Below are 13,793 nucleotides of genomic sequence, written 5' to 3'. Positions count from 1 at the left end.
GGTTAGGGTTAGGGTTAGGGTTAGGGTTAGGGTTAGGGTTAGGGTTAGGGTTAGGGTTAGGGTTAGGGTTGTGGAACAGTTGTTTGGCTCATACAATTTTAAATGTCATTTGATGCTCTCCTTAAGTTGAAATGTACCTGGAAACTAGTATGAGGGTGAGGGGGAGGGTTTTCCGAAACAAAAGGGGTGTGGCTTATACGATTTTAAATACAATTTTAAACACATTTTTGTTCTCTCCTTAAGTTGAAATGTACCAGGAAGTTAGGGTTAGGGTTAGGGTTATGGTTATTGTTGTTGTTAGGGTTAGGGTTGTGGAACAGTTGTTTGGCTCATACAATTTTAAATGTCGCTTCTCGGCCTTTTGGCTAAGATCAAGTGTAGTATCTGTTCTTATCAGTTTTTCATGCCGGTGGACAGTAACGCCGGTATGGGGCTGGTGGGGATGGGTGCTGCATGGAGGATGCAGGTGTACCAGGGCTTTCCGGGGCTGGTTCTGAGGAATCAGCTCGACGGCTGCCCCGATGTGACCTGTTCCCTCCGGGTCTCGCCATGAGGCTGAGAGGGTCTAGAGCCGAGGTACTTTTGATGCTCTCCTTAAGTTGAAATGTACCTGGAAACTAGTATGAGGGTGAGGGTTTTCCGAAACAAAAGGGGTGTGGCTTATACGATTTTGAATACAATTTTAAACACATTTTTGTTCTCTCCTTAAGTTGAAATGTACCAGGAAGTTAGGGTTAGGGTTAGGGTTAGGGTTAGGGTTAGGGTTAGGGTTAGGGTTAGGGTTAGGGTTAGGGTTAGGGTTAGGGTTAGGGTTAGGGTTAGGGTTAGGGTTAGGGTTAGGGTTAGGGTTAGGGTTAGGGAACAGTTGTGTGGCTCATACAATTTTAAATGTCATTTGATGCTCTCCTTAAGTTGAAATGTACCTGGAAACTAGTATGAGGGTGAGGGGGAGGGTTTTCCGAAACAAAAGGGGTGTGGCTTATACGATTTTGAATACAATTTTAAACACATTTTTGTTCTCTCCATAAGTTGAAATGTACCAGGAAGTCAGGGTTAGGGTTAGGGTTAGGGTTAGGGTTAGGGTTAGGGTTAGGGTTAGGGTTAGGGTTAGGGTTAGGGTTAGGGTTAGGGTTAGGGTTAGGGTTAGGGTTAGGGTTAGGGTTAGGGTTAGGGTTAGGGTTAGGGTTAGGGTTAGGGTTAGGGTTAGGGTTAGGGTTAGGGTTGTGTGGCTCATACAATTTTAAATGTCATTTGATGCTCTCCTTAAGTTGAAATGTACCTGGAAACTAGTATGAGGAAGAGGGGGAGGGTTTTCCGACAGAAAAGGGGTGTGGCTTATACGATTTTGAATACGATTTTGAACACATTTTTGATCTCTCCTTAAGTTGAAATGTACCAGGTAGTTAGGGTTTGGGTTTGTGTTTGGGTTGTAGAACAGTTGTGTGGCTCATACAATTTTAAATGTCATTTGATGCTCTCCTTAAGTTGAAATGTACCTGGAAACTAGGGTGAGGGGGAGGGTTTTCCGACAGAAAAGGGGTGTGGCTTATACGATTTTGAATACAATTTTAAACACATTTTTGTTCTCTCCTTAAGTTGAAATGTACCAGGAAGTTAGGGTTTGGGTTTGTGTTTGGGTTGTAGAACAGTTGTGTGGCTCATACAATTTTAAATGTCATTTGATGCTCTCCTTAAGTTGAAATGTACCTGGAAACTAGTATGAGGGTGAGGGGGAGGGTTTTCCGACAGAAAAGGGGTGTGGCTTATACGATTTTGAATACAATTTTAAACACATTTTTGTTCTCTCCTTAAGTTGAAATGTACCAGGAAGTTAGGGTTTGGGTTTGTGTTTGGGTTGTAGAACAGTTGTGTGGCTCATACAATTTTAAATGTCATTTGATGCTCTCCTTAAGTTGAAATGTACCTGGAAACTAGTATGAGGGTGAGGGGGAGGGTTTTCCGACAAAAAAGGGGTGTGGCTTATATGATTTTGAATACAATTTTAAACACATTTTTGTTCTCTCCTTAAGTTGAAATGTACCAGGTAGTTAGGGTTTGGGTTTGTGTTTGGGTTGTAGAACAGTTGTGTGGCTCATACAATTTTAAATGTCATTTGATGCTCTCCTTAAGTTGAAATGTACCTGGAAACTAGTATGAGGGTGAGGGGGAGGGTTTTCCGACAGAAAAGGGGTGTGGCTTATACGATTTTGAATACAATTTTAAACACATTTTTGTTCTCTCCTTAAGTTGAAATGTACCAGGAAGTTAGGGTTTGGGTTTGTGTTTGGGTTGTAGAACAGTTGTGTGGCTCATACAATTTTAAATGTCATTTGATGCTCTCCTTAAGTTGAAATGTACCTGGAAACTAGTATGAGGGTGAGGGGGAGGGTTTTCCGACAAAAAAGGGGTGTGGCTTATATGATTTTGAATACAATTTTAAACACATTTTTGTTCTCTCCTTAAGTTGAAATGTACCAGGTAGTTAGGGTTTGGGTTTGTGTTTGGGTTGTAGAACAGTTGTGTGGCTCATACAATTTTAAATGTCATTTGATGCTCTCCTTAAGTTGAAATGTACCTGGAAACTAGTATGAGGGTGAGGGGGAGGGTTTTCCGACAGAAAAGGGGTGTGGCTTATACGATTTTGAATACAATTTTAAACACATTTTTGTTCTCTCCTTAAGTTGAAATGTACCAGGAAGTTAGGGTTTGGGTTTGTGTTTGGGTTGTAGAACAGTTGTGTGGCTCATACAATTTTAAATGTCATTTGATGCTCTCCTTAAGTTGAAATGTACCTGGAATCTAGTATGAGGGTGAGGGGGAGGGTTTTCCGACAGAAAAGGGGTGTGGCTTATACGATTTTGAATACGATTTTGAACACATTTTTGATCTCTCCTTAAGTTGAAATGTACCAGGAAGTTAGGGTTAGGGTTAGGGTTAGGGTTAGGGTAGTGGAACAGTTGTTTGGCTCATACAATTTTAAATGTCATTTGATGCTCTCCTTAAGTTGAAATGTACCTGGAAACTAGTATGAGGGTGAGGGGGAGGGTTTTCCGAAACAAAAGGGGTGTGGCTTATACGATTTTGAATACAATTTTAAACACATTTTTGTTCTCTCCTTAAGTTGAATTGTACCAGGGGGTTAGGGTTAGGGTTAGGGTTAGGGTTAGGGTTAGGGTTAGGGTTAGGGTTAGGGTTAGGGTTAGGGTTAGGGTTAGGGTTAGGGTTAGGGTTAGGGTTAGGGTTAGGGTTAGGGTTAGGGTTAGGGTTAGGGTTAGGGTTAGGGTTAGGGTTGTGGAACAGTTGTTTGGCTCATACAATTTTAAATGTCATTTGATGCTCTCCTTAAGTTGAAATGTACCTGGAAACTAGTATGAGGGTGAGGGGGAGGGTTTTCCGAAACAAAAGGGGTGTGGCTTATACGATTTTAAATACAATTTTAAACACATTTTTGTTCTCTCCTTAAGTTGAAATGTACCAGGAAGTTAGGGTTAGGGTTAGGGTTATGGTTATTGTTGTTGTTAGGGTTAGGGTTGTGGAACAGTTGTTTGGCTCATACAATTTTAAATGTCATTTGATGCTCTCCTTAAGTTGAAATGTACCTGGAAACTAGTATGAGGGTGAGGGGGAGGGTTTTCCGAAACAAAAGGGGTGTGGCTTATACGATTTTGAATACAATTTTAAACACATTTTTGTTCTCTCCTTAAGTTGAAATGTACCAGGAAGTTAGGGTTTGGGTTTGGGTTTGGGTTGTAGAACAGTTGTGTGGCTCATACAATTTTAAATGTCATTTGATGCTCTCCTTAAGTTGAAATGTACCTGGAATCTAGTATGAGGGTGAGGGGGAGGTTTTTCCGACAGAAAAGGGGTGTGGCTTATACGATTTTGAATATGATTTTGAACACATTTTTGTTCTCTCCTTAAGTTGAAATGTACCAGGAAGTTAGGGTTAGGGTTAGGGTTAGGGTTAGGGTTAGGGTTAGGGTTAGGGTTAGGGTTAGGGTTAGGGTTAGGGTTAGGGTTAGGGTTAGGGTTAGGGTTAGGGTTAGGGTTAGGGTTAGGGTTAGGGTTGTGGAACAGTTGTTTGGCTCATACAATTTTAAATGTCATTTGATGCTCTCCTTAAGTTGAAATGTACCTGGAAACTAGTATGAGGGTGAGGGGGAGGGTTTTCTGAAACAAAAGGGGTGTGGCTTATACGATTTTGAATACAATTTAAAACACATTTTTGTTCTCTCCTTAAGTTGAAATGTACCAGGAAGTTAGGGTTAGGGTTAGGGTTAGGGTTAGGGTTAGGGTTAGGGTTAGGGTTAGGGTTAGGGTTAGGGTTAGGGTTAGGGTTAGGGTTAGGGTTAGGGTTAGGGTTAGGGTTAGGGTTAGGGTTAGGGAACAGTTGTGTGGCTCATACAATTTTAAATGTCATTTGATGCTCTCCTTAAGTTAAAATGTACCTGGAAACTAGTATGAGGGTGAGGGGGAGGGTTTTCCGACAGAAAAGGGATGTGGCTTATACGATTTTGAACACATTTTTGTTCTCTCCTTAAGTTGAAATGTACCAGGAGGTTAGGGTTAGGGTTAGGGTTAGGGTTAGGGTTAGGGTTAGGGTTAGGGTTAGGGTTAGGGTTAGGGTTAGGGTTAGGGTTAGGGTTAGGGTTAGGGTTAGGGTTAGGGTTAGGGTTAGGGTTAGGGTTAGGGTTAGGGTTAGGGTTGTGGAACAGTTGTTTGGCTCATACAATTTTAAATGTCATTTGATGCTCTCCTTAAGTTGAAATGTACCTGGAAACTAGTATGAGGGTGAGGGGGAGGGTTTCCCGACAAAAAAGGGGTGTGGCTTATATGATTTTGAATACAATTTTAAACACATTTTTGTTCTCTCCTTAAGTTGAAATGTACCAGGTAGTTAGGGTTTGGGTTTGTGTTTGGGTTGTAGAACAGTTGTGTGGCTCATAGAATTTTAAATGTCATTTGATGCTTTCCTTAAGTTGAAATGTACCTGGAAACTAGTATGAGGGTGAGGGGGAGGGTTTTCCGACAGAAAAGGGGTGTGGCTTATACAATTTTGAATACAATTTTAAACACATTTTTGTTCTCTCCTTAAGTTGAAATGTACCAGGAAGTTAGGGTTTGGGTTTGTGTTTGGGTTGTAGAACAGTTGTGTGGCTCATACAATTTTAAATGTCATTTGATGCTCTCCTTAAGTTGAAATGTACCTGGAATCTAGTATGAGGGTGAGGGGGAGGGTTTTCCGACAGAAAAGGGGTGTGGCTTATACGATTTTGAATACGATTTTGAACACATTTTTGATCTCTCCTTAAGTTGAAATGTACCAGGTAGTTAGGGTTTGGGTTTGTGTTTGGGTTGTAGAACAGTTGTGTGGCTCATACAATTTTAAATGTCATTTGATGCTCTCCTTAAGTTGAAATGTACCTGGAAACTAGTATGAGGGTGAGGGGGAGGGTTTTCTGACAGAAAAGGGGTGTGGCTTATACGATTTTGAATACAATTTTAAACACATTTTTGTTCTCTCCTTAAGTTGAAATGTACCAGGAAGTTAGGGTTTGGGTTTGTGTTTGGGTTGTAGAACAGTTGTGTGGCTCATACAATTTTAAATGTCATTTGATGCTCTCCTTAAGTTGAAATGTACCTGGAAACTAGTATGAGGGTGAGGGGGAGGGTTTTCCGACAGAAAAGGGGTGTGGCTTATACGATTTTGAATACAATTTTAAACACATTTTTGTTCTCTCCTTAAGTTGAAATGTACCAGGAAGTTAGGGTTAGGGTTAGGGTTAGGGTTAGGGTTAGGGTTAGGGTTAGGGTTAGGGTTAGGGTTAGGGTTAGGGAACAGTTGTGTGGCTCATACAATTTTAAATGTCATTTGATGCTCTCCTTAAGTTAAAATGTACCTGGAAACTAGTATGAGGGTGAGGGGGAGGGTTTTCCGACAGAAAAGGGATGTGGCTTATACGATTTTGAACACATTTTTGTTCTCTCCTTAAGTTGAAATGTACCAGGAGGTTAGGGTTAGGGTTAGGGTTAGGGTTAGGGTTAGGGTTAGGGTTAGGGTTAGGGTTAGGGTTAGGGTTAGGGTTAGGGTTAGGGTTAGGGTTAGGGTTAGGGTTAGGGTTAGGGTTAGGGTTAGGGTTAGGGTTAGGGTTAGGGTTGTGGAACAGTTGTTTGGCTCATACAATTTTAAATGTCATTTGATGCTCTCCTTAAGTTGAAATGTACCTGGAAACTAGTATGAGGGTGAGGGGGAGGGTTTCCCGACAAAAAAGGGGTGTGGCTTATATGATTTTGAATACAATTTTAAACACATTTTTGTTCTCTCCTTAAGTTGAAATGTACCAGGTAGTTAGGGTTTGGGTTTGTGTTTGGGTTGTAGAACAGTTGTGTGGCTCATAGAATTTTAAATGTCATTTGATGCTTTCCTTAAGTTGAAATGTACCTGGAAACTAGTATGAGGGTGAGGGGGAGGGTTTTCCGACAGAAAAGGGGTGTGGCTTATACAATTTTGAATACAATTTTAAACACATTTTTGTTCTCTCCTTAAGTTGAAATGTACCAGGAAGTTAGGGTTTGGGTTTGTGTTTGGGTTGTAGAACAGTTGTGTGGCTCATACAATTTTAAATGTCATTTGATGCTCTCCTTAAGTTGAAATGTACCTGGAATCTAGTATGAGGGTGAGGGGGAGGGTTTTCCGACAGAAAAGGGGTGTGGCTTATACGATTTTGAATACGATTTTGAACACATTTTTGATCTCTCCTTAAGTTGAAATGTACCAGGTAGTTAGGGTTTGGGTTTGTGTTTGGGTTGTAGAACAGTTGTGTGGCTCATACAATTTTAAATGTCATTTGATGCTCTCCTTAAGTTGAAATGTACCTGGAAACTAGTATGAGGGTGAGGGGGAGGGTTTTCCGACAGAAAAGGGGTGTGGCTTATACGATTTTGAATACAATTTTAAACACATTTTTGTTCTCTCCTTAAGTTGAAATGTACCAGGAAGTTAGGGTTTGGGTTTGTGTTTGGGTTGTAGAACAGTTGTGTGGCTCATACAATTTTAAATGTCATTTGATGCTCTCCTTAAGTTGAAATGTACCTGGAAACTAGTATGAGGGTGAGGGGGAGGGTTTTCCGACAGAAAAGGGGTGTGGCTTATACGATTTTGAATACAATTTTAAACACATTTTTGTTCTCTCCTTAAGTTGAAATGTACCAGGAAGTTAGGGTTTGGGTTTGTGTTTGGGTTGTAGAACAGTTGTGTGGCTCATACAATTTTAAATGTCATTTGATGCTCTCCTTAAGTTGAAATGTACCTGGAAACTAGTATGAGGGTGAGGGGGAGGGTTTTCCGACAAAAAAGGGGTGTGGCTTATATGATTTTGAATACAATTTTAAACACATTTTTGTTCTCTCCTTAAGTTGAAATGTACCAGGTAGTTAGGGTTTGGGTTTGTGTTTGGGTTGTAGAACAGTTGTGTGGCTCATACAATTTTAAATGTCATTTGATGCTCTCCTTAAGTTGAAATGTACCTGGAAACTAGTATGAGGGTGAGGGGGAGGGTTTTCCGACAGAAAAGGGGTGTGGCTTATACGATTTTGAATACAATTTTAAACACATTTTTGTTCTCTCCTTAAGTTGAAATGTACCAGGAAGTTAGGGTTTGGGTTTGTGTTTGGGTTGTAGAACAGTTGTGTGGCTCATACAATTTTAAATGTCATTTGATGCTCTCCTTAAGTTGAAATGTACCTGGAATCTAGTATGAGGGTGAGGGGGAGGGTTTTCCGACAGAAAAGGGGTGTGGCTTATACGATTTTGAATACGATTTTGAACACATTTTTGATCTCTCCTTAAGTTGAAATGTACCAGGAAGTTAGGGTTAGGGTTAGGGTTAGGGTTAGGGTAGTGGAACAGTTGTTTGGCTCATACAATTTTAAATGTCATTTGATGCTCTCCTTAAGTTGAAATGTACCTGGAAACTAGTATGAGGGTGAGGGGGAGGGTTTTCCGAAACAAAAGGGGTGTGGCTTATACGATTTTGAATACAATTTTAAACACATTTTTGTTCTCTCCTTAAGTTGAATTGTACCAGGGGGTTAGGGTTAGGGTTAGGGTTAGGGTTAGGGTTAGGGTTAGGGTTAGGGTTAGGGTTAGGGTTAGGGTTAGGGTTAGGGTTAGGGTTAGGGTTAGGGTTAGGGTTAGGGTTAGGGTTAGGGTTAGGGTTAGGGTTAGGGTTAGGGTTGTGGAACAGTTGTTTGGCTCATACAATTTTAAATGTCATTTGATGCTCTCCTTAAGTTGAAATGTACCTGGAAACTAGTATGAGGGTGAGGGGGAGGGTTTTCCGAAACAAAAGGGGTGTGGCTTATACGATTTTAAATACAATTTTAAACACATTTTTGTTCTCTCCATAAGTTGAAATGTACCAGGAAGTCAGGGTTAGGGTTAGGGTTAGGGTTAGGGTTAGGGTTAGGGTTAGGGTTAGGGTTAGGGTTAGGGTTAGGGTTAGGGTTAGGGTTAGGGTTAGGGTTAGGGTTAGGGTTAGGGTTAGGGTTAGGGTTAGGGTTAGGGTTAGGGTTAGGGTTAGGGTTAGGGTTGTGTGGCTCATACAATTTTAAATGTCATTTGATGCTCTCCTTAAGTTGAAATGTACCTGGAAACTAGTATGAGGAAGAGGGGGAGGGTTTTCCGACAGAAAAGGGGTGTGGCTTATACGATTTTGAATACGATTTTGAACACATTTTTGATCTCTCCTTAAGTTGAAATGTACCAGGTAGTTAGGGTTTGGGTTTGTGTTTGGGTTGTAGAACAGTTGTGTGGCTCATACAATTTTAAATGTCATTTGATGCTCTCCTTAAGTTGAAATGTACCTGGAAACTAGGGTGAGGGGGAGGGTTTTCCGACAGAAAAGGGGTGTGGCTTATACGATTTTGAATACAATTTTAAACACATTTTTGTTCTCTCCTTAAGTTGAAATGTACCAGGAAGTTAGGGTTTGGGTTTGTGTTTGGGTTGTAGAACAGTTGTGTGGCTCATACAATTTTAAATGTCATTTGATGCTCTCCTTAAGTTGAAATGTACCTGGAAACTAGTATGAGGGTGAGGGGGAGGGTTTTCCGACAGAAAAGGGGTGTGGCTTATACGATTTTGAATACAATTTTAAACACATTTTTGTTCTCTCCTTAAGTTGAAATGTACCAGGAAGTTAGGGTTTGGGTTTGTGTTTGGGTTGTAGAACAGTTGTGTGGCTCATACAATTTTAAATGTCATTTGATGCTCTCCTTAAGTTGAAATGTACCTGGAAACTAGTATGAGGGTGAGGGGGAGGGTTTTCCGACAAAAAAGGGGTGTGGCTTATATGATTTTGAATACAATTTTAAACACATTTTTGTTCTCTCCTTAAGTTGAAATGTACCAGGTAGTTAGGGTTTGGGTTTGTGTTTGGGTTGTAGAACAGTTGTGTGGCTCATACAATTTTAAATGTCATTTGATGCTCTCCTTAAGTTGAAATGTACCTGGAAACTAGTATGAGGGTGAGGGGGAGGGTTTTCCGACAGAAAAGGGGTGTGGCTTATACGATTTTGAATACAATTTTAAACACATTTTTGTTCTCTCCTTAAGTTGAAATGTACCAGGAAGTTAGGGTTTGGGTTTGTGTTTGGGTTGTAGAACAGTTGTGTGGCTCATACAATTTTAAATGTCATTTGATGCTCTCCTTAAGTTGAAATGTACCTGGAAACTAGTATGAGGGTGAGGGGGAGGGTTTTCCGACAAAAAAGGGGTGTGGCTTATATGATTTTGAATACAATTTTAAACACATTTTTGTTCTCTCCTTAAGTTGAAATGTACCAGGTAGTTAGGGTTTGGGTTTGTGTTTGGGTTGTAGAACAGTTGTGTGGCTCATACAATTTTAAATGTCATTTGATGCTCTCCTTAAGTTGAAATGTACCTGGAAACTAGTATGAGGGTGAGGGGGAGGGTTTTCCGACAGAAAAGGGGTGTGGCTTATACGATTTTGAATACAATTTTAAACACATTTTTGTTCTCTCCTTAAGTTGAAATGTACCAGGAAGTTAGGGTTTGGGTTTGTGTTTGGGTTGTAGAACAGTTGTGTGGCTCATACAATTTTAAATGTCATTTGATGCTCTCCTTAAGTTGAAATGTACCTGGAATCTAGTATGAGGGTGAGGGGGAGGGTTTTCCGACAGAAAAGGGGTGTGGCTTATACGATTTTGAATACGATTTTGAACACATTTTTGATCTCTCCTTAAGTTGAAATGTACCAGGAAGTTAGGGTTAGGGTTAGGGTTAGGGTTAGGGTAGTGGAACAGTTGTTTGGCTCATACAATTTTAAATGTCATTTGATGCTCTCCTTAAGTTGAAATGTACCTGGAAACTAGTATGAGGGTGAGGGGGAGGGTTTTCCGAAACAAAAGGGGTGTGGCTTATACGATTTTGAATACAATTTTAAACACATTTTTGTTCTCTCCTTAAGTTGAATTGTACCAGGGGGTTAGGGTTAGGGTTAGGGTTAGGGTTAGGGTTAGGGTTAGGGTTAGGGTTAGGGTTAGGGTTAGGGTTAGGGTTAGGGTTAGGGTTAGGGTTAGGGTTAGGGTTAGGGTTAGGGTTAGGGTTAGGGTTAGGGTTAGGGTTAGGGTTAGGGTTGTGGAACAGTTGTTTGGCTCATACAATTTTAAATGTCATTTGATGCTCTCCTTAAGTTGAAATGTACCTGGAAACTAGTATGAGGGTGAGGGGGAGGGTTTTCCGAAACAAAAGGGGTGTGGCTTATACGATTTTAAATACAATTTTAAACACATTTTTGTTCTCTCCTTAAGTTGAAATGTACCAGGAAGTTAGGGTTAGGGTTAGGGTTATGGTTATTGTTGTTGTTAGGGTTAGGGTTGTGGAACAGTTGTTTGGCTCATACAATTTTAAATGTCATTTGATGCTCTCCTTAAGTTGAAATGTACCTGGAAACTAGTATGAGGGTGAGGGGGAGGGTTTTCCGAAACAAAAGGGGTGTGGCTTATACGATTTTGAATACAATTTTAAACACATTTTTGTTCTCTCCTTAAGTTGAAATGTACCAGGAAGTTAGGGTTTGGGTTTGGGTTTGGGTTGTAGAACAGTTGTGTGGCTCATACAATTTTAAATGTCATTTGATGCTCTCCTTAAGTTGAAATGTACCTGGAATCTAGTATGAGGGTGAGGGGGAGGTTTTTCCGACAGAAAAGGGGTGTGGCTTATACGATTTTGAATATGATTTTGAACACATTTTTGTTCTCTCCTTAAGTTGAAATGTACCAGGAAGTTAGGGTTAGGGTTAGGGTTAGGGTTAGGGTTAGGGTTAGGGTTAGGGTTAGGGTTAGGGTTAGGGTTAGGGTTAGGGTTAGGGTTAGGGTTAGGGTTAGGGTTAGGGTTAGGGTTAGGGTTAGGGTTAGGGTTGTGGAACAGTTGTTTGGCTCATACAATTTTAAATGTCATTTGATGCTCTCCTTAAGTTGAAATGTACCTGGAAACTAGTATGAGGGTGAGGGGGAGGGTTTTCTGAAACAAAAGGGGTGTGGCTTATACGATTTTGAATACAATTTAAAACACATTTTTGTTCTCTCCTTAAGTTGAAATGTACCAGGAAGTTAGGGTTAGGGTTAGGGTTAGGGTTAGGGTTAGGGTTAGGGTTAGGGTTAGGGTTAGGGTTAGGGTTAGGGTTAGGGTTAGGGTTAGGGTTAGGGTTAGGGTTAGGGTTAGGGTTAGGGTTAGGGAACAGTTGTGTGGCTCATACAATTTTAAATGTCATTTGATGCTCTCCTTAAGTTAAAATGTACCTGGAAACTAGTATGAGGGTGAGGGGGAGGGTTTTCCGACAGAAAAGGGATGTGGCTTATACGATTTTGAACACATTTTTGTTCTCTCCTTAAGTTGAAATGTACCAGGAGGTTAGGGTTAGGGTTAGGGTTAGGGTTAGGGTTAGGGTTAGGGTTAGGGTTAGGGTTAGGGTTAGGGTTAGGGTTAGGGTTAGGGTTAGGGTTAGGGTTAGGGTTAGGGTTAGGGTTAGGGTTAGGGTTAGGGTTAGGGTTAGGGTTAGGGTTGTGGAACAGTTGTTTGGCTCATACAATTTTAAATGTCATTTGATGCTCTCCTTAAGTTGAAATGTACCTGGAAACTAGTATGAGGGTGAGGGGGAGGGTTTCCCGACAAAAAAGGGGTGTGGCTTATATGATTTTGAATACAATTTTAAACACATTTTTGTTCTCTCCTTAAGTTGAAATGTACCAGGTAGTTAGGGTTTGGGTTTGTGTTTGGGTTGTAGAACAGTTGTGTGGCTCATAGAATTTTAAATGTCATTTGATGCTTTCCTTAAGTTGAAATGTACCTGGAAACTAGTATGAGGGTGAGGGGGAGGGTTTTCCGACAGAAAAGGGGTGTGGCTTATACAATTTTGAATACAATTTTAAACACATTTTTGTTCTCTCCTTAAGTTGAAATGTACCAGGAAGTTAGGGTTTGGGTTTGTGTTTGGGTTGTAGAACAGTTGTGTGGCTCATACAATTTTAAATGTCATTTGATGCTCTCCTTAAGTTGAAATGTACCTGGAATCTAGTATGAGGGTGAGGGGGAGGGTTTTCCGACAGAAAAGGGGTGTGGCTTATACGATTTTGAATACGATTTTGAACACATTTTTGATCTCTCCTTAAGTTGAAATGTACCAGGTAGTTAGGGTTTGGGTTTGTGTTTGGGTTGTAGAACAGTTGTGTGGCTCATACAATTTTAAATGTCATTTGATGCTCTCCTTAAGTTGAAATGTACCTGGAAACTAGTATGAGGGTGAGGGGGAGGGTTTTCTGACAGAAAAGGGGTGTGGCTTATACGATTTTGAATACAATTTTAAACACATTTTTGTTCTCTCCTTAAGTTGAAATGTACCAGGAAGTTAGGGTTTGGGTTTGTGTTTGGGTTGTAGAACAGTTGTGTGGCTCATACAATTTTAAATGTCATTTGATGCTCTCCTTAAGTTGAAATGTACCTGGAAACTAGTATGAGGGTGAGGGGGAGGGTTTTCCGACAGAAAAGGGGTGTGGCTTATACGATTTTGAATACAATTTTAAACACATTTTTGTTCTCTCCTTAAGTTGAAATGTACCAGGAAGTTAGGGTTAGGGTTAGGGTTAGGGTTAGGGTTAGGGTTAGGGTTAGGGTTAGGGTTAGGGTTAGGGTTAGGGAACAGTTGTGTGGCTCATACAATTTTAAATGTCATTTGATGCTCTCCTTAAGTTAAAATGTACCTGGAAACTAGTATGAGGGTGAGGGGGAGGGTTTTCCGACAGAAAAGGGATGTGGCTTATACGATTTTGAACACATTTTTGTTCTCTCCTTAAGTTGAAATGTACCAGGAGGTTAGGGTTAGGGTTAGGGTTAGGGTTAGGGTTAGGGTTAGGGTTAGGGTTAGGGTTAGGGTTAGGGTTAGGGTTAGGGTTAGGGTTAGGGTTAGGGTTAGGGTTAGGGTTAGGGTTAGGGTTAGGGTTAGGGTTAGGGTTAGGGTTGTGGAACAGTTGTTTGGCTCATACAATTTTAAATGTCATTTGATGCTCTCCTTAAGTTGAAATGTACCTGGAAACTAGTATGAGGGTGAGGGGGAGGGTTTCCCGACAAAAAAGGGGTGTGGCTTATATGATTTTGAATACAATTTTAAACACATTTTTGTTCTCTCCTTAAGTTGAAATGTACCAGGTAGTTAGGGTTTGGGTTTGTGTTTGGGTTGTAGAACAGTTGTGTGGCTCATAGAATTTTAAATGTC

General features: G+C 40.6%; 1 non-coding gene across 1 annotated transcript; it reads left to right on the top strand.

The window, feature by feature from the left end:
• The first annotated feature begins 345 nt into the window (after positions 1 to 345).
• Positions 346 to 533, top strand: LOC130347302 (U2 spliceosomal RNA). The gene has a single exon (XR_008885263.1). It is a non-coding gene; the product is annotated as a U2 spliceosomal RNA (small nuclear RNA).
• Positions 534 to 13,793: the final 13,260 nt, after the last annotated feature.

The sequence above is a fragment of the Hyla sarda genome, unplaced genomic scaffold (assembly GCF_029499605.1).
Source record: "Hyla sarda isolate aHylSar1 unplaced genomic scaffold, aHylSar1.hap1 scaffold_833, whole genome shotgun sequence".
In the NCBI taxonomy this organism is placed as follows: domain Eukaryota; kingdom Metazoa; phylum Chordata; class Amphibia; order Anura; family Hylidae; genus Hyla; species Hyla sarda.
This window is presented reverse-complemented; position numbering and strand designations above follow the sequence as displayed.